Here is a 21883-nt window from a genome sequence, read left to right as displayed (position 1 = left end):
CCACGTCCAGCAAAAAAAAAAAAAAGAAAAAAAAAGAAAAACAAGGGAAGAGGTAGTTTGGGTGGGGGGGGGGGCTGAAAAATTTGAAGTGCATGACAGATCTAGACGCATTGTATACATAAACTGCTTTGTTAAGCTGCAAAATATTTCTAAATGTATTCTACAAAATTAAGAAGAGTGAGGAAAGGGTGAATTGGCAGGGATGGGTAAGAATGTTGAAAGGTGACATTGGTCAAGATGCACTATATTCATAAACTGCGTTGTACAACTAAAGATAATAAAATATTTAATTAAAAAACTGCAATTATATATGATAACAGATCTAGTATCTCCAACAAATCCAAAACGGAGGACAAAAAAATGAATAAGAGGTTTTCCTAAGATTAGAAAAGATTTAAGATAATTGTCAAATACATTATTAAACTATGTATTCGGCTTAGTTACTAAATCAAACAAATCAATTCCAAAAGGATAATCTGGGGACATGTGGTTTTTTTTCCCCCTTTTGCTCATACCAGAGCTTGAACTCGAGGACCTTGCACAAGTTCAGCTTGCTAGCTCACTTCAGTTGGCACTCTATACTTCAGCCTTGCCTGAAGTCTGGCTCAAAGTCTCTAAGACTTTTCTGCCCAGGGAGCTTTCAACCCCAATCCTCAAGGTCTCAATCTCTTGAGTAGCTAGGATTACAGGTTTGAGCCAGGTCTCACTATGTAGCCTAGGCTATCTTTGAACTCCATGTAGCCCAAGCTGGCATCAAACTTGAGATCCTCCTGAGTCAATCTCTTAAGTGGTGGGATTATAAAAATGAGCCACCATGCTAGCTGAAGTGGGTAGATGACTTTCAATCAAATGTTATTAAATGATGCCAGGTAAGCATTGTTCCTTTGTATCACTGATGATAATAGCATATGGCTCTATAAGAATATTCTTAGAATTTACATCTGTAATCCTAGTCACTCAGGAGGCTGAGACATGAGGACAGTGGTTCTAAGCCAGCGCAGGCAGGAAAGTCCATGAGACTCTTAGCTTCAATTAACCACCAAAAAGCTAGAAGTGGAGCTGTGGCTCAAGAGACAGAGTACCAGCCTTGAGCACATAAGCTAAGGGACAATGTCCAGGTCCTGAGTTTAAATCCCAGTACTATTACCAAAGAGAGAGGGGGTGAGAAGAGGTAGAAGAGGGAAGAGTGAGCGGGAAGGACGGGGGAGGGGGGGAGAGGGGGGCAGAGAGGGAAAACAAGGAAAGAGAGGAGAGGGAAGAGAGAGGAGGTGGGGCTGGGAATGTGGCTTAGTGGTAGAATGCTTGACTAGCATGTATGAAGCCCTGGGTTCAATTCCTCAGTACCACATAAACAGCAAAGGCCAGAAGTGGTGCTGTGTCTCAAGTGGTAGAGTGCTAGCCTTGAGCAAAAAAAAAAAAAAAAGCTCAGAGACAGTATCCAGGCCCTGAGTTCAAGCCCCAAGACAGAAGAAGAAGGAAGAAGGAAGAAGGAAGAAGGAGAAAAAGAAGAGGAGGAGACAGAGGAGGAGCAGCAACAACAACAACAACAACAACAAGGGAGGGAGGGTGAGCCAGGTGCTGGTGACTCACACCTGTAATTCTATGAACTTTGGGAGGCTGAGAACAGAAGGATCTCAACTCAAATCCAGCAGGCAGGAAAGCCTGCTTTTCTCAACTGATAGCTGGGTACAGTGGCATGTTCTTATCATTATAAACTATGTGGGAGACTGAGATTGGGAGGATCAATGCTCCAGACCTGCAAAAAAATTCACAAGATCCCATCCCATCTCAATGTAAAGAAGATGAGTATGATCGTGCAGGCCTGTCATCCTTGCAGGTAAATGGAGGTCCAGGAAATGAGACCCTATTTAAAAGCCTAGACAAATCCAGTTTTTTGTTTTGGTTTGTGTTTTGGTCTGGTCATGGGGCCTGAACTCTGGGCCTGGGCGCTGTCCCTCAGCTCTTCAGCTCAAGGCTAGAGCTCTACCACTTGAGCCACAGTGCCACTTTCGGCTTTTTTTTTTTTTTCTGCTTATGTGGTGCTGAGGAATCGAACCCAGGGCCTCATGCATGCAAGGCAAGCGCTCTACCACTGAGCCAACTTCCCGGCCCTTTAGTTTAGAGGCTATCCAGGCAAGAAGAGCCACAAGGGTAGGGGAGAGAAGACTCTGAAGTAGGGAACAGAGGCTTCATTTTTTTTTTTCACGTAAGTTAAGTTGCTGAGACACACACCTACACAGGAAATTCTTTTGCACAAATCTAGCCAAATCATGCCCTGAACAAGGCAACTTCAAATCCTTAGTGCTCTGGAATTACCTATCCCAGCCTTCTTTCTGATTACTTCCAACAGATAACCCTCCTCCTTTATAGAAAGGACAGGTCTTTGGAACAAAGACACTGTCTGCAAGTGCTTCGTGCTGTTCTCCCTCCTGCTTTCAGGATGACTTCTACTGTTCCTCCTCTAGCGTTCAATAAGTGGCATTAAACAAAAACAACAACAGAAAAAAACAATCTCACGTACTGTTAAGAAGACATAATAATGTGATAGAAATATAAAGCCTTAAATACGAGTGACACATACCAAATTCAGCAAAGATTTGCTTCCTCTTGGAGGAAAAGCAAAAAGAGGGAAGTAATCAGAAGAGAAAAGTGTATTTTAATGTGTTATTTCTTAAGGTATATTTGGATGTTATTTCCCTTAATTCATTACATCTTCATAATTCTTACTAATTTCTATAGCTTCATAATTATTCATAAAGAATGAAGGGTGAAGATATAAAGACAGTATCCAAGAGCATGTTTCTCAGATCATAAAGTTTCAAAACTTCTTCTGCCACCATGTGGCTCCAACAGATACTACATGCACACAATTTCCAGGAGATAAAAGGGACAGTTTATTCTTCACTCTGTATCATCTATGTGTAACCCTATTAAAAATCTAAAGAGCTACCACTTGACATATATTAACAACATACTTTGGTTGGGCATGCAGCTCAATGGTACAACATTTGCCAAAATGAATAAGGCTCTGGGTACCATCTCCAGCACTGAAAACAAAACAAAACAAACCCCAAACAATTTGTAAAAAACACAGAAACTAAAGACACTATTGAGCTAGAATGTAGCTCATTGGTAAAGCTCTTGCCTAGCAAGTACAATGTCCTAGGTTTGATCCTCAGTTCCAAACAAGAAAAGGCAAAAAAAAAAAAAAAAAAAAAAAAAAAGTACAGTTAAAAAACCAACCAACCAGCCAGGCACTGGTGGCTCATGTCTGTAATTCTCTAGCTACTCAGGAGGCTGAGATCTGAGGATTACGGTTCAAAACCACCTGGGCAGGAAAGTCTCTGAGACTCATCTTCAATTAACCACTAGAAAACCAGAAGTGGCACTGTGGCTCTAGTGGTAGAGTGTTTGCCTTGTGCTGAAAAGCTGAAGGACAGCACCCAGGCCAAGAGTTCAAGCCCCACAACAGACAAAAAAACAAACAAACAAACAAAACCCATTATCTTATTTCCAAACAATTTACTCAAAGGAAAACATAGTGAGAAAGTTGCCAAATATGAACTGTGAGAGAGAAAAAAATCAAAGCAAACTATATTAAAAGATTATAAATCATAAGACTAGCAAAAATGGAAGGGTTGGCTTTGCTTTTTAGGTTAAAGAGGACCTAAACACAGATTTCAAACCACACAAGTTAACAAACAGAAACGGTATGGCAAAAAGGAATGGTATTAATAAACATTATAAATAATATAGTATTATGAATAAATATAGGGGCTAGGAAGGTGGCTCAGTGGTAGAGCGCTTGCCTTGCATGCATGAGGCCCTGGGTTTGATTCCCCAGCAGCACATAAGCAAAAAGAAAAAAGCCGGAAGTGGCACTGTGGCTCAAGTGGTAGAGTGCTAGCCTTGAGCTGAAGAGCTGAGGGACAACGCCCAGGCCCAGAGTTCAGGCCCCACGACCAGACCCCTCCCCCCCAAAAAGAATAAATATAGTATTATAAAGTACTTGTATTAAAATTTTCACTTGTAAACTTCAGCACTTTTAATAGTAAAACTGGATAGGTGTATGCCTCTTTTATGAATATCCACGATTGAGAGAAATGACTCTAAAACTTACCAGAGTGAATCCTACTAGAATTTATCCAGCAGGATAAATTTATACATAATCTGTATACAGTCATTTGCATATGTACATGATTATGCTACTTCCCTAGAGCTAATACTAGATAACTGGCATGCCTGTGTTCTATTTACATTTCATTTGGAGGTAACTAAAGTACAGCAGCATGCTCCATATCCTTTATCCTGACAGGCTATGTCACGGCTGCCAAGCCACACTCAGTCATCTTCACTCCCCCTTTAGCAATGCAGTAATAAAAGAAAATGTGAGTCTACCTAAAAAAAAAAAAAATGAATTTGGTTATCTAATTAACAAAATAAAATTCTCATTTTCTAATCTGTGCAACTGAAGAAACCAAATACTTCTTTCTGATGGGTTCACTGTAACACCTGAGCGCTGACAGAAGAGGATGACAAAACCACAAAGCCAGTTTGAGGAGGGTCAGGGAGGCTCTTGACTTCAATGGCTATTATATAGATACACGAAACTGTAAACTTGCATTCTGTGAGCTGAATTTAATTATTTTAAATTAATTTAGTTAATTTAAATTATTGTATCAAGTTCAATGAGATTATTTTTCCTGCTCCCCAAAACACACAAGGCAGAAAATAGCTAAAAAGGGACCAAGCCCTACCCACTCAACTATTTGCTTTAATTGAAACAAGTAAATTTTGATATCTTGTTTGGTGAGGATACTTTAGAATAATTTAGTCACTTTCCCTAAAAAGCTGTATATGGTAAAAGTTTGAGGGCAGTCTGGGCAGTATAGCAAGACTCAAAAGGGATTAAAATATAATTTAGAAAGCAAGTTGGATCGAAAATCCTTATTCTTAGAAATTATAACTTGCTGAAATGAACAATTACTCTTTTTTTTTTTGTCAGTTCTGAGGCTTGAACTCTAGGCCTGGGCAACTAACTGTCCCTCAGCTATTCAGCTCAAGGCTAGTGCTCTACCACTTGAGCCACAGCGCCACTTCCGGTTTTCTGGTAGTTTATTAGAGATAAGAGTCTCACAGGACTGGGAAGTTGGCTCAGTGGTAGAGCGCTTGCTTTGCATGCTTGAGGCCCTGGGTTCGATTCCTTAGCACCACATAAGAAAAAAGCCGGAAGTGGCTCTATGGCTCAAGTGGTAGAGCTCTAGCCTTGAGCTGAAGAGCTGAGGAACAGCTCTCAGGCCCAGAGTTCAGGCCCCACAACCGGACCCCCAAAAAAAAAAAAAAAAAACAAAAAGAGTCTCACGGATCTTCTTGCCTGGGCTGGCTTGGAACCTTAATCCTCAGATCTCAGCATCCTGAGTAGCCAGGATTATAGGTGTGAGCCACCAGCGCCCAGCTAACAATTACTCCTAAATTATTATTTGAAGCTTTATATTGAAGAGTACAGTGGGGGTTTGTGTGTGCACGCATGTGTCCTAGTACAAGGTGCTGTCCCTTAGCTTTTTTGCTCAAGGCTGGCACTCTACCATGTGAACAACACCTCCACATCTGGCTTTTTGCTGGTTAATTAGAGATAAGAGTCTCATGGATTTTTCTGCCTGGGCTGTCTTAGAATCACAATCCTTAGATCTCTAACCTTCTGAGTAGCTAGGATAACAAGTGTGATCCACCAGTGCTGGCAAAACTACTGCTGAATAACAAATTACTTTGCTGACTGTTTTTCCTACCACAGAATATCCTCATTTGTAAGTTAGGAAACATTCTAAATTATCCACAAATTGTATTTTAATCCCTTTTGAGTCTTGCTATAGTGCCCAGACTGACCTCAAACTTTTAAGTTCAAGTGATCATCCTGTTTTAGCCTCCTAAATAGTTATTATGAACTAAAACCAATTACTGACCAAAGAAATGAAAAGCAGTTTAAGTGGTCTTTTGTTTTTTTTGACAGTAGAGTCTCAATAAGCTCTCTCACTATTAGCTCAAGTAATCCTCCTGCTTTAGCCTCTAATCCTACTGCTTCACGCTTCCTGAATAGCTGGGACTATAGGCAAGTATCAAAGTACATGGCTTAAGATTTCTTTTAATTGTGTGCGAGTGAGTGCAAGCTGATCCTGGGCTTCAACTCAGGGCCTGGGCACAGTCCCTAAGCTTTTTTGCTCAAGGATAGTATTCTATCACTAGAACCACAATTCCTCACTTCCAGCTTTTAGGGTCATTACCGATAGATAAGAGTTTCACAGATTTTCCTGCCCAGGCTGGCTTCAAACTGATCCTCAGATCTCCTGAGTAGCTAGGATTACAGGTGTGAGCCACTGGTACCTGGCAAGTTATTTTTTTCTTTTAAAGGTAGAAAGAACTACATAATATTCATCTCTCCTGCTTTTCTTCTACTAATAGAATCACATGTATAATTTTGGTCAAAGAATAATATAAATAAAAATCAATTTCCATTAGTATTTCACAAGACAATTGCCTAAGGAGCAAAGTAGAAGAGGAAACCAAAGGAAAGGGCTGGGAAAGTCACATGCAACACAGCAGTCAGAAGGCCAGCAAGCTACAACCATCTGCTTCATTACCTGCTAGCCTGCTAGCTCTGGCACCCAGCTGCTATCAGATAGAAGGCTCCTGAGGCCTTAGGATGTGATCTCCAACTACAGATACTTCCATTTCCTCCCCCCCCCCCCCGTAAATCCAAGATAGCATATTCTTTTTTTTTCCCCCGAAAAAGACAACTTTAATTACTTAATAGAAAAACAAAGATTTTTTTTTTTACTCATCTTACTTGAATAGTTGAGGAATGACACAAATGATTCTTAGGGTTTGAATAACATCATAAAGAGTTATTCTTTAAGCCCAAATTCTCCTTTATTTGTTGGTTTCATGCCAAAACAAACTTTACTTAGGCAACAAAATGGCTTCAAGTTAACTCTAGATTTAGGTAGCAGCTACCACTTATGGTAAAGACCAGGGGACATATTCCCCTCCTTTACTGGATCAATCATGTTTGAATGACTATGATTGGCTCTGTTTGGATCGTATCTCATCATTGGTCCAATCATCGTGAGAGAAAAGTAAGAGCCTCTGATTGGCCAAACTTCCTAACATACTTAAAGCAACTATTTTATATAGTAAAGCAGAGGCGCTAGATAGGCAAAAGCTTAGATACATAGCCATGCATTCACTTCTTGGTTTGAACTACCCATTCTAATTATCAACCATGTCCATCCAAGGAAAATATGTACCTTTTATGTTTTTCACTTCTGATTTTCTTTCATTCATGTATTGTATATAATTTTAAAACCAAAGGGATAAATTTGTTCAAAATATACTGTATGTATTTATGAAGCAATCACAATGAAATCCCCCATACTATTTATATGTGTTAATTAAAAAAATAGCAACAAAAAAAGCACAAAGATAGCATATTCTTGTTTACCTCACAAACTTTTTTAAGGATTTAATGGGAAGGTGAATGAATGAGGAAATGAATGAGGAAAGTAATAATTAACTCTATAGATGTTGGCTGGTAATGGTGGGCCTCAGGATAAGGCCACTGGAACATAGTACATTGAATAGTAACATACCTCAACATAACTTCAATATAACTCAACATAACTCAACATACCTTAAGGTATCTCTACAAATACACACTGAAAGAGTCACCCTGTTCTTTTTTTTTGGGGGGGGGAGGGTCACCCCGTTCTTAATCCTCCCTTTCAGACAATTAACTATACCAGTGTGAGCCTTCCACTATTCATAAGATATCTCAGGTTCCCCTAGCTCACAGGTTCTGATTTAACTTAAGAAGTAGAACCTTTTGTGCTATATATTAAATTACTGAGGAAAAAATAAATAACCCATCCTTTACAAAGTTAAAAAAAATAGGACTGAAAGAGAAAGCAGGAGAAAGAACAGAGGAGGCAGAATCACAGGAAAATGATGAAGGAAAAATTCCAAGAATATTCTTTAAAGTATAAACAGAAGGAATGACTAAAGATCTTATAAATATAGGATGATCTCTGTTTTGTTGGAAGGGAAGCCTGAAGCTACCATTTATATTGCTCTGGGCAGAGTTGAGGTCTGGAAATTTCCATATTAGGTAACTTGTTCATCTTTATTTCCTCAGGCATTACAGCTCCCATCTGAAAAAGGCATTAGAAGAGACTCTGGCAACAGTATCCATATATACATTAAAGGAAGTGGTTTCTGGATTTGCAAGGACCTGTCATTCTCTGACACGCTAGCCCAAATATAGTTCAGGATCTAGTAGTTCCAACACTGGGCTTTCCTGTTGTCATTACCGGTGGTGGTGGGTCTAAATTTACTGGGTTTTCTCCCCCCACCCAGGCAATATCATCCTTACACAATATGGTCATGTTCTTTACTTCCTTGTTGTAGAGCAGTCCTTCCTTTTCTTTATGGTATCTTTCCTCCATAGAGTTTTTTCTCTCAGATGAAGCTATTCTTTCCCCCAATTCCTCACAATGGCTTCAAAGCAGGACCCTCACCTTTAATACTTATTTTCTATTTTTTTCATCTATATACTTATTTAATTTTATGATTTTCTTTTTAGGGCAAACCTCTCTACCTTCTTTTTTTTAGATATGCTTTCCAATTTAGTAGGCACAAGCCACACGTTTCAACTTAAAATTTAACTAGTCTGAACTAGATGTACTTTAGTATAAAATACACACTGGATTATCTTGGTAGTTCTAGGAATACTGACTACATGTTACATACACAGCTTGGACATAACAGTGTGACACTGAGTTAACTAAAACATTATTACATTTAATTTCACTGGTTCTCTTGCATTTTGAATGTAGTTACTAAAAAAATCTTAAACTTCATGTGGGACTCATATTTTTATTGGATAGCAGCATTTTAGATAATACGTCCCACCAACTCCATAGAGACATGTAGCACTTTGAGAAGGAGGCACTGAACACTTGGGCCCATTTTGTTCAAATACGGGGGAAAAGAATCCTGAATCCTTTCATTTCTAACATGTGGCAAAGGGTAAAGGCTGCCTGGACCAGAACCCTGGTTAAATTTTTAACCTGAAGGTCAGACTTTCTAATGTGGACAAAATAAAACTCCCACTCAGGTTGGTAAAAACTAAAAAGCACAAGGTATGAAAGCATTTTATCATGTAGTAACAGAAAGTACTATTCCTGATAAATGCTACTTCCCTTTCTGTGAATATGTTCAAAGGATAATTTTAGTCATTTTAGGATAAATCATGGGACATCAAATTACTTCCACATAATTCACTCATGAGACCGAGGTATATGGTGATTTTTCTAGACAAAAATCTTTTCCCTGATCCACAGCTGCCTATATTCACAACATTTATTTACCATATCCTTCTCACCTCCACATGAAATTTCATGCTTTAATAAATTACTAAAATTAATCTCAAAATTCATTTTCTCCTTAGGACTGTTACCAATAGCTTCTTACTAGTGCCTAAATTTAAATGTGGCTTTGTTATAATTCTATTTTATATATGTACATTTAATTCATCTGAGATGCATGGATACATGCATCACTAGGTCTATGCATTAGCTATATGTTATGACTAACAACCCTTATGATGAATGCTCTTAGAAGTAAAATAAAACTCAATGTTGACTTTTGACTGCTGGTGAGGCAAGGACACAGGGATTGAAAAAATACTTTGGCTAAGAAATCACATTTGGTTTGGCAATCTGGAGTTTTTTTTCTCACTGATTTCTTCTTAGCTGTGCAGCAGGTATACCAGCTCTGCTGTCTAAATCCTCCCACTGGATGATGTTTCCCCAAATACCAATTTTTAGTAAAGTACTAATTATTATGAAAGTATGGCTTAAAGTTGACTGTGAGTCCATTTAGTCCTACACCTCATTTTGTCTCTATGACCTTTTCCTATAGAGAATAGTAGCTCTGGTCCAGCAAAGGTAGTATACCTTTAGAGGAGGTAGGAAGGGCAACAGAACAGAGTGTGAAAAGTGAAGAATTAATGAGGGGGGAAAAAAAAGAGAGAGAGAAGATTTAAGGGAAAGAAAGGACTTTCTAAACAGAAGCAGTCAGGCAGTGGGAGGTTGGAAAAAACTGCAACTCTTAGAAACTGAGGAAAAACCATGTTTACCAGATACAATACAGAATGTCATAGCTTTCAATTCTAAGCTCCGGTGGCTCCATATCTTAAAAGAGATATGTATAAGTAGGTGGAGAGGGGAAATATGGCAAGAACAGTTTGGTGATTTCTCAAAAAGTTAAGCATAGGGCTAGGAAGGTGGCTCAGTGGTAGAGTGCTTGCCTTGCATGCATGAAGCCCTGGGTTCGATTCCTTATCACCATATACACAGAAAAAGCCAGAAGTGGGCGCTGTGGCTTAAGTGGTACAGTGCAAGCCTTGGGCTGAAGAGCTCAGGGACAACGCCCAGGCCCAGAGTTCAGGCCCAACAACTGACAAAAAAAACAAAACAAAAAACTTAAACATAGACTTGCATGACCCAGCAGTTCCTGCTCTGGGTATAAGCCCAAAGCACTGAAAACAGGGTCTTAAAAAAGATACCTGCATTCATAGCAGCAGTTTGCCATAGCTCAAAGGTGGAAACAATCTAAGAGTCTTTCAATACCTGAAAGGATAAACAAAATGCTATATGCTTATACAGAATATTCAGCCATAAAGACATGAAGCCGTGAATAGATCTCAAGCAGTTTAGCCAGAAGAAGCAGATAGAATATCATATGTTGTAAGATTGTAGACACATGAAATATCTAGAGTGGGCAAGTGAGAAGTTACTAGAGGTGGGAGCATAAATTGTGAAATTTTTTTTTTTTTTTTTTTTTTTTGTCGGTCGTGGGGTTTGAACTCTGGGCCTGGGCGCTGTCCCTCAGCTCTTCAGCTCAAGGCGAGCGCTCTACCACTTGAGCTACAGCGCCACTTCCGGTTTTCTGGTGGTTTATTGGAGATAGGAGTCTCACGGTCTCTCCTGCCCGGGCTGGCTTTGAACCGCGATCCTCAGATCTCAGCCTCCTGAGTAGCTAGGATTACAGGCGTGAGCCACCAGCGCCCGGCATAAATTGTGAAATTTTGAGAATAGTGGTGATGGTTGTACAAAAACATTGTAAATATAGTTAATGCCATGAAGTATACACTTAAAGGTAATTAAAATGACAACTTTATGTGTTTTGTATTACGTACATATTGTCTGTATGTAAAATATTTTAGAGATGCTGGGGTTGGAACTCAGGGCCTAATGTGGTAATTAGACAGTTAATCTAAAACTTGAACCATGTCCCCCAATACTTTTTGCCTTAATTTTGTTGCTGTTGTTGTTTCTTGTTGTTGTTTTTTTCTAATAGTATCTTGATTTTTGTCTAAGGTAACCTCGACTATGATTCTCCTATTTACAATTTCAGCATAGCTGGAAAGGCAATTATGTCCCACCAAATACTAGTTGATATGTCAATCGCACTAACTTTCTGGTCTCAAACCATGATTCTTCTGACTTCCACCTCCCTCCAAATAGCTGGTTTATATTAAATATATTTTACCACAATAAAAGGATCCCTTAGCTGATCATCTAAATCCCACTAATTATCTTACGTACTCTTCATGATTCATGTATTAAATGCTACTGTCATTTTATAGTACATTTACTCTGCAACTCAAATATTAAATAAGTTGTTCAATGTTATGTAAGAAGCAGATATGACATTATTTCAATATTATACCTCTAAAATCCATGGTCTTTGAATTTTTAATGTTTTAAATATAAATAGGTTCAATGAATCAGAAACAAATTAGTAAAGTGTACCTCTTTACAGTTCTGAAACTATTAAAATAGTAAGACCATAAACAGATGAACTAAATGTTTTAAATTCCCTCCCAGGCTGCAAATAAACTTTGAAGTAGGCCCAGATACATACACACAAACATACATGGATATACTCACATATACACATATACATTGTAAACTTCAAGTATTTTTGCAAATATGGGTATAGCTTCCCTTCCATATTCATCTTTGCTTTGAAACCTATAAAATATAGTTGCTCTCATTTGTATTCAATAATTAAATATAAAACTGCCCTTGCAACATGGAGATGATTTTAATTAACACAGATAACAAACTAAAACAAGATCCTTTCTGGTACTGTCTATGAGGTTTTATACATACAAACATCTTTTAGGTTTGTTTTAAGTAAATGAGAAAGATCAAATTGAAAACAATTCAATCCAGAGAAGTCACAATACCTGGTGTAAGGCTGGTTTACTGTGTCAGGTACATGTCTCTTCAATTTCCACTCCTTAGTCTCAGTCACTACATACGCAGGCCCACCTCTACAGTCAGTAGACTCCAAGCCCTCTACGTGTAGTGTCTCTTATATTCTCTTAACTCAGAACAAAAAAAATCTCCTTTTTGGTACCACTCTTATTTTAATTCATTCTCACATCAGAGTGTTATCTTCCAAAACTCCTATTTCCTATATTGCATAGTACTTCCTCCTCCTTCTTTTATCTGTTGCTCTGAAGTATACTTGAGCCAATGAAACCAAGTTGAGGTTTTCTGGTTCCTGTATTTAGTCAAATCATGTGACATGATATGTTACATGATAACCCCACAGTTCTGAAGCAATCAGACAACACCCCTAAGTGTCATAACTCACATCCTGCTAAGTTATTCTATATTCTTTGTGAAGTTAAGGCATTCATCTACAGACTTACTGAAGCATTTTTAATATGCAGACAACCATTTACAAAAAGAGACAATAACTAATTGGAACAGAGGGTAGTAACGTTCATAAAACCCTAACTTTCATCCCTCTGGATCTTGACAATATACATCTTTATTTGAAGTAACGGAGCCAGTTTATGTCTCCTCTGGATGTCTTAACACTTGGTGCTAAGTAGTCTGCCTTTGTTATATCTTCCAGTGGCTTGACTCAGGCCAGCTTAGTGATGCATATCAAGCCCTGTTGGCTGAGCAATGGAAACTGTTCCTTCTGCCCCAAATATCCTTGACAAACAGTGCAAAGAGCAAGGGCAATGTGATCAGGCCTCACATAGCCAACTGAGTCACCTCCCGAGACTGCTTGATGCCAGGTTTCCATAGAAGAATAAAGAAATCTTTGGTTGAGGCCATGAAAGAACTTGGGACCAATTAATGCAGCTTTTGCTCTTCCATGAATGAAAAGTTGGTCACTAATTTGGTCTGCTGCCACACCCTAACTGGACTTCTTATCTCAGCTCTGGGGTTTTTTTTTTTTCCCAATCAAACCCAACAGATTTAATCAGCAAATGAGTTCTCCAAATCATTACCTTGATGAAACCCACCAATAGCTTTTTACAGTGTTAGAGATCCATTAAGGTACTCCAGTATTACCTGGCTTTACATATTTCCCTAAACCCTCATCTCCAGCAGTGACCCGCACTGAGAATGCTGCTGACACTGGCTTGGCCTGAAAGGTCTGAGCTTATATTTGTAAGCTTAGCAGGAACATTCTTTCCCACCCATCCCCATCTTGATCAGCACTACCCTCCTCAAAGGCCCTTGACTATGCTCTCACTTACGCTGCAAGAGTTGTTTTATAAACTTCTTTTCTTAACCTCCTAGAGGGAAAGAACTGGATTCTTACTCATCTATGTGCCCCTGTACTTATCTACGGCCTACCTACAAGGCATTTAATAAAGTTTGACTGAACTGAAGCCTGTGGGAAAGGCATTTGTCATTCTTACCTTAGATGAGGAAAACAGAGCAGAGAAACATGACTTTTAAAAGTCACCTAAGGAAAAATCAGTTGCTAAACCATTTATGTACAACAACATCTCTTTAGATCCTCATTAAAATCACCTTTTTAGAGGGGAGTGTGTCAGAGATTGAATCCAGGTCCTCATATATACTAAGCCTCCACCATAACATGGACCTATACCCCTAGTCGTTACCCAAGGAAAATTCCATGCAAATAACTTAGAATGCAAAAACACATTCAGAAAATTATATCTTTTTCTTGAGAGCAGAAGGCTTCAAAGATCTAGGCGTGGTAGAAGCAAGAAACATGTCTTGGTTGTCACTCTTACCCTAGAGCCTGACAAGGAGCTGCCCAGCATGAAAAAATGCACTTTCAGGGCTGGGAAGGTGGCTCAGTGGTAGAGCGCTTGCCTTGCATGCCTGAGGCCCTGGGTTCGATTCCTCAGCACCATATAAGCAAAAAGAAAAAAGCCGGAGGTGGCGCTGTGGCTCAAGTGGTAGAGCGCTATCCTTGAGCTGAAGAGCTGAGGGACAGTGCCTAGGCCCAGAGTTCAGGCCCCACGACTGGACCAAAAAAAAAAAAAAAAAAAAAAAAAAAAAAAGCACTTTCATACAGATTTAGAGTGAGTCTGCTTCTCCCCAGTAGATGGAGCTATAGCTTTGTACACTCTTTAGTCAGGACTAAAGCCCTTGAAAAAGAACCTTATCCCTTGGCTCTTCCATCCTGACTTTCACAAGAAATAAAGAAAATCAAGACAAATGTTTTCCAAAGAATACACTCTGAATGGACACACATTTACTTATGCACTGTCCAATATACTTCATAACTCTTCCTCTCTGTCCTTTTAAAACCACCTGACTTGAGCCGGGCGCCGGCAGCTCACACCTGTAATCCTAGCTATTCTGGAGGCTGAGATCTGAGGATCTCAGTCTCCTGAGTAGCTAGGATTATAGATATGCACTACCTGCACAGGGCTTTCTTTTTTGTTTTTAACTAATCAGTCTTGTGAATGTATACTTCGTGGCATCTAACATCTCTGGCCCTCGTGTACTTTAGGCTATGGTACAGTGTCCCTCAGCTTAATCTAGGGTTGGAAAGAATCTGGCCTTTGAATATAAAAGCTGTGAAATCATTTGGTGCGTGATAGGAAAGGGACAGACATGTATGCTTCTCGTTGGCAGCCCTTTGCCATCGGCCTAAATTGATCATTTTGCAAGGCATGCACTCTACCACTGAGCTACCTTCCCAGCCCTAAATTGATCATTTTGGATGACCCACGAACTGCCAGAATAAAGGTTTCCCTCCCCTGCAACTTTGAAGGAAACAAAAAATGTTCCATGGGTTCCAGGGCTCCCCCTTAGGGTCTCCTACTAGAGACTACAGACTCTAGGATTCCTAGGCAGGCATTCTTACCATTTTGACATTGGAGTCACACCCATCCACTGACCCAGGAGATTTTTAAGGCCATTAAGCTACCACAAAAGCATTGACTAAGGCCTCTGAAGAAACCACCTGTCAAGGTTTGAAGTGGTTTATTTAACAAGGTAACAACACTGAATATTACTAAAATTAAAACATAAACTCGAACTAAATTGTTTCCAGAAAACACTACTATGAAACCACAATACTTTTAAAGGGCCCTAAACAGCAGGCCTTTATCCTTCATGCTTCCAGCCCTTGAAGCCTTTCTGAGAGAGAAAGTTCCAATTCCCCTGACCCATTCAGACCGAAACTTGCCCTAAGTATAGGAGGAAAAGGGAAAGCAGTTTGCAAATTCCCAGGGCAATCATGTAGGAAGGCTCTGGCAGCCTAGGGACATAAAAGCACAGCGACCATGCTGGCAGATACAACTATGTTAGAGTGAGAATACTCTAATAGCAGAATCTAGATGCCAGGAACAGTTCACTATAGAACTGTGGCTTATGCCCAAATTAAGTTAAATGTAGTCTGCTTTGCATTCTAACTTAAAACTTCAAAACAGAAGGAAAGCTCCATTCCTCTCCTGAAAATTAGCTCTACATATAAGGAAACACTATTTGCACAGTGGTTCTAGCCCAATCCAGAATCATGGGAGTCATCTTCAACTGCCTAATCTTTCTAACAAATATTCCAAGGTCCAACTGCAAAATCCTTTAAGTATGTCACAATTTATTTGCTTTTTTCCCCTGTCTGTAGGCTGTCCCTACTGCTAATAACATTATCTCTCACTGTATTAATGCAATAGCTCAGTGGTCTCTGAGCATCCACCCCTTCCAGATCATTACACCTAATCTACTCCTTTGCCAACCTACGACACAGTCTTCTAGTCAGGGTCTTCTGTACACTCCAACTAACATGTCTTAACTATATAGCAGCTACCTACCAACAGTCTTCATTCTTCAGCAACAAATCTGAACTAAGCTATCAGCTATTCCTCAAACACATTGGAAGCAGAACACTCTGTAGTTAGAGCTAGTAGAATAAGGGCACAGCTCTGCAAAAACTGCACTAAGTCCTGCCAAAATGCCAGGCAGCAGCTGCCCTACTTATTTGCCTTTTAGTTGTTCTCCCTTTAATTATGGATGCTACCCCACTATTTTCCAATAACAGCCTCTTTAGCTTATTTTTCCATAGTAAATTCTGTTGTTTATGACAAGGAAATTTAAGTAGCAGTAACAGCTGACCTGGCTGCCCTAACCCAGCATCTCCAGTTCCCCTCCCTAATTCCCAGGCTCTAAGGCTGCCAGAGATCTCAACATCCTGCTTCCCTTTTGGCCTCTTGCCTTTTGCTCTTCCTCCCTAGAATGCTATCTCTAGATGGTTCCCATTCACACAGGGACTCTTCTACATGTTACTTCCTCTGAAAAATTTCCCAAAAGCTGGACACATTCACACAGCAATTTGCCTGATTCCTTATTAATCTGGTCCCAAGTAGAAATTGTCTGAAATGGTGATTTTTTTTTTATTCACAACTCCATCCCCACACCTACACCCATTACTAGCAGACTAGGTTCTCAGTGAAATTCTCAACTAAATAAACAAACTTGGAAATTAGAAGTCAACTTAAAAATACACATAATTCAAAGGACAAGGAGGGAACCAATGCAACAGTGATATTCACAAGACAATAGGTTGGAAATAATCTCTACAACTCGGGGTGGAGGTGGGGAATTAAGGGGGTGGGAAAGTGGGAGAAAAATGAGGGGAGAGGTAACAAGTTTGAAAGAAATGCACTTATTACCTTACTTATGTAACCATAACCTTGACAATAAAAAATAAAACAAAACACATGGTTCACTGGAATCCAGAGGCTCTGCACTTAAAATATTAAGTTCATTGCAGTTTAGTATTAATTCACATTCAAAATCATTTCACTGTGTTCACTTGTGAGTAGTCACTAAGCTACTAAGATTTATGTACCCCTTTCTATGTATTTTATACATTAATAAAAAAATACTTAAATTTAGCCAGGCACCAGTGGCTCACACCTGTAATCCTAACTGCTAGGAGGCTGAGATAGGAAGATCGTGGTTCAAAGCCAGCCTGGGCAGAAAAGTCCTCAGAAGACTCTTATCTCTAATTAACCACTCAAAAACCAGAAGTAGAGCTGTGGCTCAAAGTGGTAGAGCACTATCCTTTAGCAAAAAAAAAAAAAAAAAAAAAGATTTAAATGTATTTAACATAGTGGAAATCACCATTTTAGATTAGAAATAAGTTCACACAATGAAAACACCAAACAGTCATAAACAGTATACTGACAGTAAAACTGTAGCCTTAAACTGTACCACTTTCTAGTTTTAACAGCTTAATTCAGTCTTGATTTTGGGACTGGGAACTAAACTCTGGCTGGGGCTCGCTATTTGAGTCATGCCTCTTCAGCACTTTTCTTTTTTAAAATAGGGTCTTACTAACTGCTGGGGATAACCTGAAACAATCCTCCTGCTTCCACTTTTCAAGTAGTTGGGATTATAGGCATGTACTACCAACGTGGCTCAAAATTTTTGACATTCAACAAAAAGCATCCATAAAATGGGATAAAAGGTATCACCTAACTCCTGAAGCTTTAAAACATAAAATAAAATGAGCTGGGCGCCAGTGGCTCACGCCTATAATCCTAAATACTCAGGAAGCCAAGATCTGAGGATCACGGTTCAAAGCCAGCCCAGGCAAGAAAGCCCATGAGACTCTTATCTCCAATAAACCACCAGAAAACCAGTGGCACTGTGGCTCAAGTGTAGAGCACTTGCTTTGAGCTGAAGAGCTGAGGGACAGTGCCCAGTTCAAGCCTCATGACAGACAAAAAAAAAAAAAAAAAGAAACAAAGAAAAGAAAAAGAAATCAAAATTGAAAATTCAAACCTATGGTGTTATTACAAAACTATGAGTCATCTTAGAGCTAGTATTAAACTATAAAAACTCAGATTGGAAAATACAATAGTTTGGCATGAAATTTCATACAAAATTTCATACCAAAAAGTGGTATAGGATAAGTAATCCAGGATGCCAACCTAAAATATAAGACTAAATTTATTCTTGAGGAACAAAGAAAGGATATCCCTACATCATTTCTCTCGGGAACTAGGTTAAAGAATTATTTATATTTGTTGAACTAAAACAAACATTTCTCATACTTCTGAGAGCTGAAATGCTTTTTAAATTAAGTTCAGCTACAACATTATTTGGTTAAAGGAATCTCAGAGGAAAATATACATACCACTTACTTCATATGGTCAGGATCTTGACACCACCAAGTTATTTAAGTTTAACATTTGAAAAATATTTCAAAATAAAAATACTTCCATTTAAAGAGTATAAAACTGGATATACAAATTAGAAATAACAATCAAATTACTTACCAAATGCAAAGAATAAGCTCTGTTAAAAAATAATTTAAGTGAAGATAATATAAATCATAGTTAGAAATTACTGGTAACTTCAAAATTTTCTTATATACTTTACTACAATATCAAAACATGCACAAATGAGCTGGTATGAGGGGGAAAGGGGACCTGCTGGTTCCCACTTGTAATCCTACCTACTCTGGAGGCTGTGATATGAAGGTTGCAGTCCCAAGCCAGCCTGGGCAGGAAAGTCTATGAGACTCTTATCTCCAATTAACCAGCAAAAAGGCAGAAGTAGAACTGGTTCAAGTGGCAGAGTGCCAGCCTTGAGCAAAAAAATTTCAGGTTCTCCCAGAGTTGAAGCCTCAGGACCAGAGTACCCGGCCACCCCCCTCCCCCTTAAAAAAAATTAAAGCATGAACAATCTTGGAAGAACATTTACCAATCACTTGGTAAAAGGGAAGGATATTTGGGGAGGATTTTACTTCTCAGAAAAGTACTTAGGAAGTGAAAATTGGAAGGATTGCAGTTCCACATTAGCCCAGACAAAAGTTTAAGAGATCTCTATCTATCTCAACAGAAAAAAGATGGGTGTGGTAGCATGTATCTATCAGCCTCATGTACAACAAGAAGTTAAATAGGAAGACTACAGCCCAGGAGCAGGCAAAAAAATGAGCTCTTATCCCAAAGATACCCAAAGCCAAGTCTGAGTTCTGATGGTTCATACCTATGTGTTTACTCAGGAAGCCAAGAACTGAAGATCAATGTTTAAAGCCACCTGGGGCAGACAAACTTGAGAGACTATTATCTCCAATTAAGCAGCAGAAAGCTGAGCTGATTCAAGTAGTAGAGTACTGAGTTCAAGCCCAAGGACCAACAAAATGAATGTATGAATGAATGACTCTGCAAGTTGCAGAGTGCCTGCCTAGCAAATTCAAAGCCCTAAGTTCAAACTTCATTCCCTAAAAGATGTTTTTAAGATTTTTTAAAAAATTTGCTAATCCAAAATACTACAGAAGCTCTAAAAATTATACATAGCATTTTGAAGAACAACTGAGGAAACTTTTTCTCTCTTACAAAATAAAACCTATAATGTTGAAAACTTGGTGTGTGTTAAAATATAAATCATGGACAAACGACTTGCCTAAAATGAATGATTTCCTGAGTTTGATCACACACACACACACACACACACACACACACACACACACACACACACACACACACACACACACACACACACACACACACACACACACACACACACACACACACACACACACACACACACACACACACACACACACACACACACACACCCAAAATAAATAAGCAAACATATTTGGTTAGTAGAAATTAACCTTTGAGCAAATGGAAGTGATAGGCTATCATTATCCACTTCATTACACAAAAACAGAGAGGGAAGCCAACAAATTGAATTATTTCTTTTAATTTCAGTTCAGCATGTAACTGTGACTGTAAAAGGTGTGGCGCACACAGAATGAATGTGAGTTTAGCCCTGGCTCCTGAGTAACTTCCTAGATTGAGGTGTGTACTCACAGTAGCGGGGTTATTCACAAAAAGCTGCAAGAGACTCGGGGAGGAGAGGGAAGGGAAGGGAAGGGAAGGGAAGCGAAGGGAAGGGAAGGGAAGGGAAGGGAAGGGAAGGGAAGGGAAGCAGTCATGGCAATGGGTACACCTGCTCTACTTCTGAGAGGTCTGCCGGTCCTTTAGAGTCTTGATTACTAGATACACCTCTTTTTAAGAGTATTTACAACGTGCTACCACGTATCAAGATCAATCTGGGACTTATTTTGTTCTTCCCTACCAGATTATAACTTCTGAAGCCACATAATAAATTCCAAATGCTAAAACTATGATTAACTCATTAAAGCTGACTTAATCTAACGTGTAACTGGAAAAGAGATAGGGTAGCAGCAACGGAGGCCATGAAAACTAAATACATTGATGCATTAGGGATGACTTAGGACACATTATTTAACATTTCTGAACTTCCCATGTCTCATCTATAAAATCAGTACAGGAATATGTGCCCTTGAATTCCATTTGTTACGCAAGCTCAAATGAGACTAGAATACTTACCAGTCATAAATAGCATCATCCCTCTTCTTCCCTTCCAATCAAATCCAGGACTAGTAAAGGTGAGGGAGCAGAGGCAGGCCAGCTGACCAGCCATGCCCACAGAAGAAAAATTGGCATTTACAGAAGGAAATTCAACACTCGGCAGTAGAGAATAGAAGAGAGTTGACTATAAGTAGCTTTCAAAAGTAGGGAATGATTTACACAATTCTTAACTTCAATGTGCTTAAACAAAGGCAGTATCTTCCTTCTAAGCTTTAATTTCTTCTTTGAAAACTCCAAATTTTGTCTGGCTTTCCACATCCTCTAGAGCAAATTTAGCCACTTGAAGATGGAAATTCAATTACAAAACTCAAGTACTTTGTACATGAAAAAGATATTCAAAGCTTTGGAAATTATCCAAATGCAGTCAAAAGTGAAATCTGCATAAAGATCAGACTTTTAGTTTGTGTCCTGACATACAAAAAAAAACCTCTTTTCCATTCCCAAAATGATTTCCAATCACTCTCCCAAAGCCTCATCTCTAGGCACTTCATTGGGAATCTAGCTTTAATATAAGAGCCTTTTGGGAGAACACTTCATACCTAACCTGTAACACCTATTTCTATTACTTGCCTATTATGAATACTGCTGCAATAAATATGGGTTTGCAGGTAGCTTTATTTTATTCTCACTTGCAATCTTTTGGATAATTGCCTAAGAGGAGTGTTGCTAGGTCATAAAGTAGTTTTATTTTTAGAATTTTTTCCCCCTGAGGAATCTCTATGCTCTCTTCCATAGTTCCCATAATGGCTGTATTAATTTACATTCCCACTAACAGTGTATTATGATTCTCTGTTATTGAAACAGCCCAGATGTCCAAGGGATCAAGAAAATGTGATTTTATATAGAATGAAATTTTATTCAGCCAGAAAACAGAATTATGTTATTTGCAGGGAAAGAGATGGACCTTAAAGAACTCAGGTAAGACTGAGAAACAAAAAAGACATATTTCTCTCATAGAAGGAAGTTTGGCCTAAACTATAAACATACATGAAAACACATATAAGGTCATATGCATATATACAATACTTTACTTATGCTAGAGTAGGATTCCATGGTATAACCCTTTGAACAATTAACAGTTTAACAAATGAATACAAGGAACCTAAAACATGTCTT

General features: G+C 38.9%; 1 protein-coding gene across 3 annotated transcripts in view; it reads right to left on the bottom strand.

Annotated features, from left to right (window-relative positions):
* Lims1 (LIM zinc finger domain containing 1) overlaps window positions 1-21883 on the bottom strand; it is a 108723-nt gene that overhangs the window by 69882 nt on the left and 16958 nt on the right. The window contains exon 1 of one of the 3 annotated variants that reach the window (XM_069988644.1): window positions 12308-12824. The exons of the other annotated variants lie outside the window; for them this stretch is intronic. The gene's annotated coding sequence lies outside the window, so the exon portion shown is untranslated. Of the gene's footprint in view, window positions 1-12307; window positions 12825-21883 lie in introns of those variants that run through there. 3 annotated transcript variants of the gene reach the window in all.

The sequence above is a fragment of the Dipodomys merriami genome, unplaced genomic scaffold (genome assembly GCF_024711535.1).
Source record: "Dipodomys merriami isolate MVZ:Mamm:240054 unplaced genomic scaffold, mDipMer1.0.p SCAF_36, whole genome shotgun sequence".
Taxonomy (NCBI): Eukaryota; Metazoa; Chordata; class Mammalia; order Rodentia; family Heteromyidae; genus Dipodomys; species Dipodomys merriami.
The sequence above is the reverse complement of the archived record's forward strand: the minus strand, read 5'-3'. Positions and strand labels throughout refer to the sequence as shown.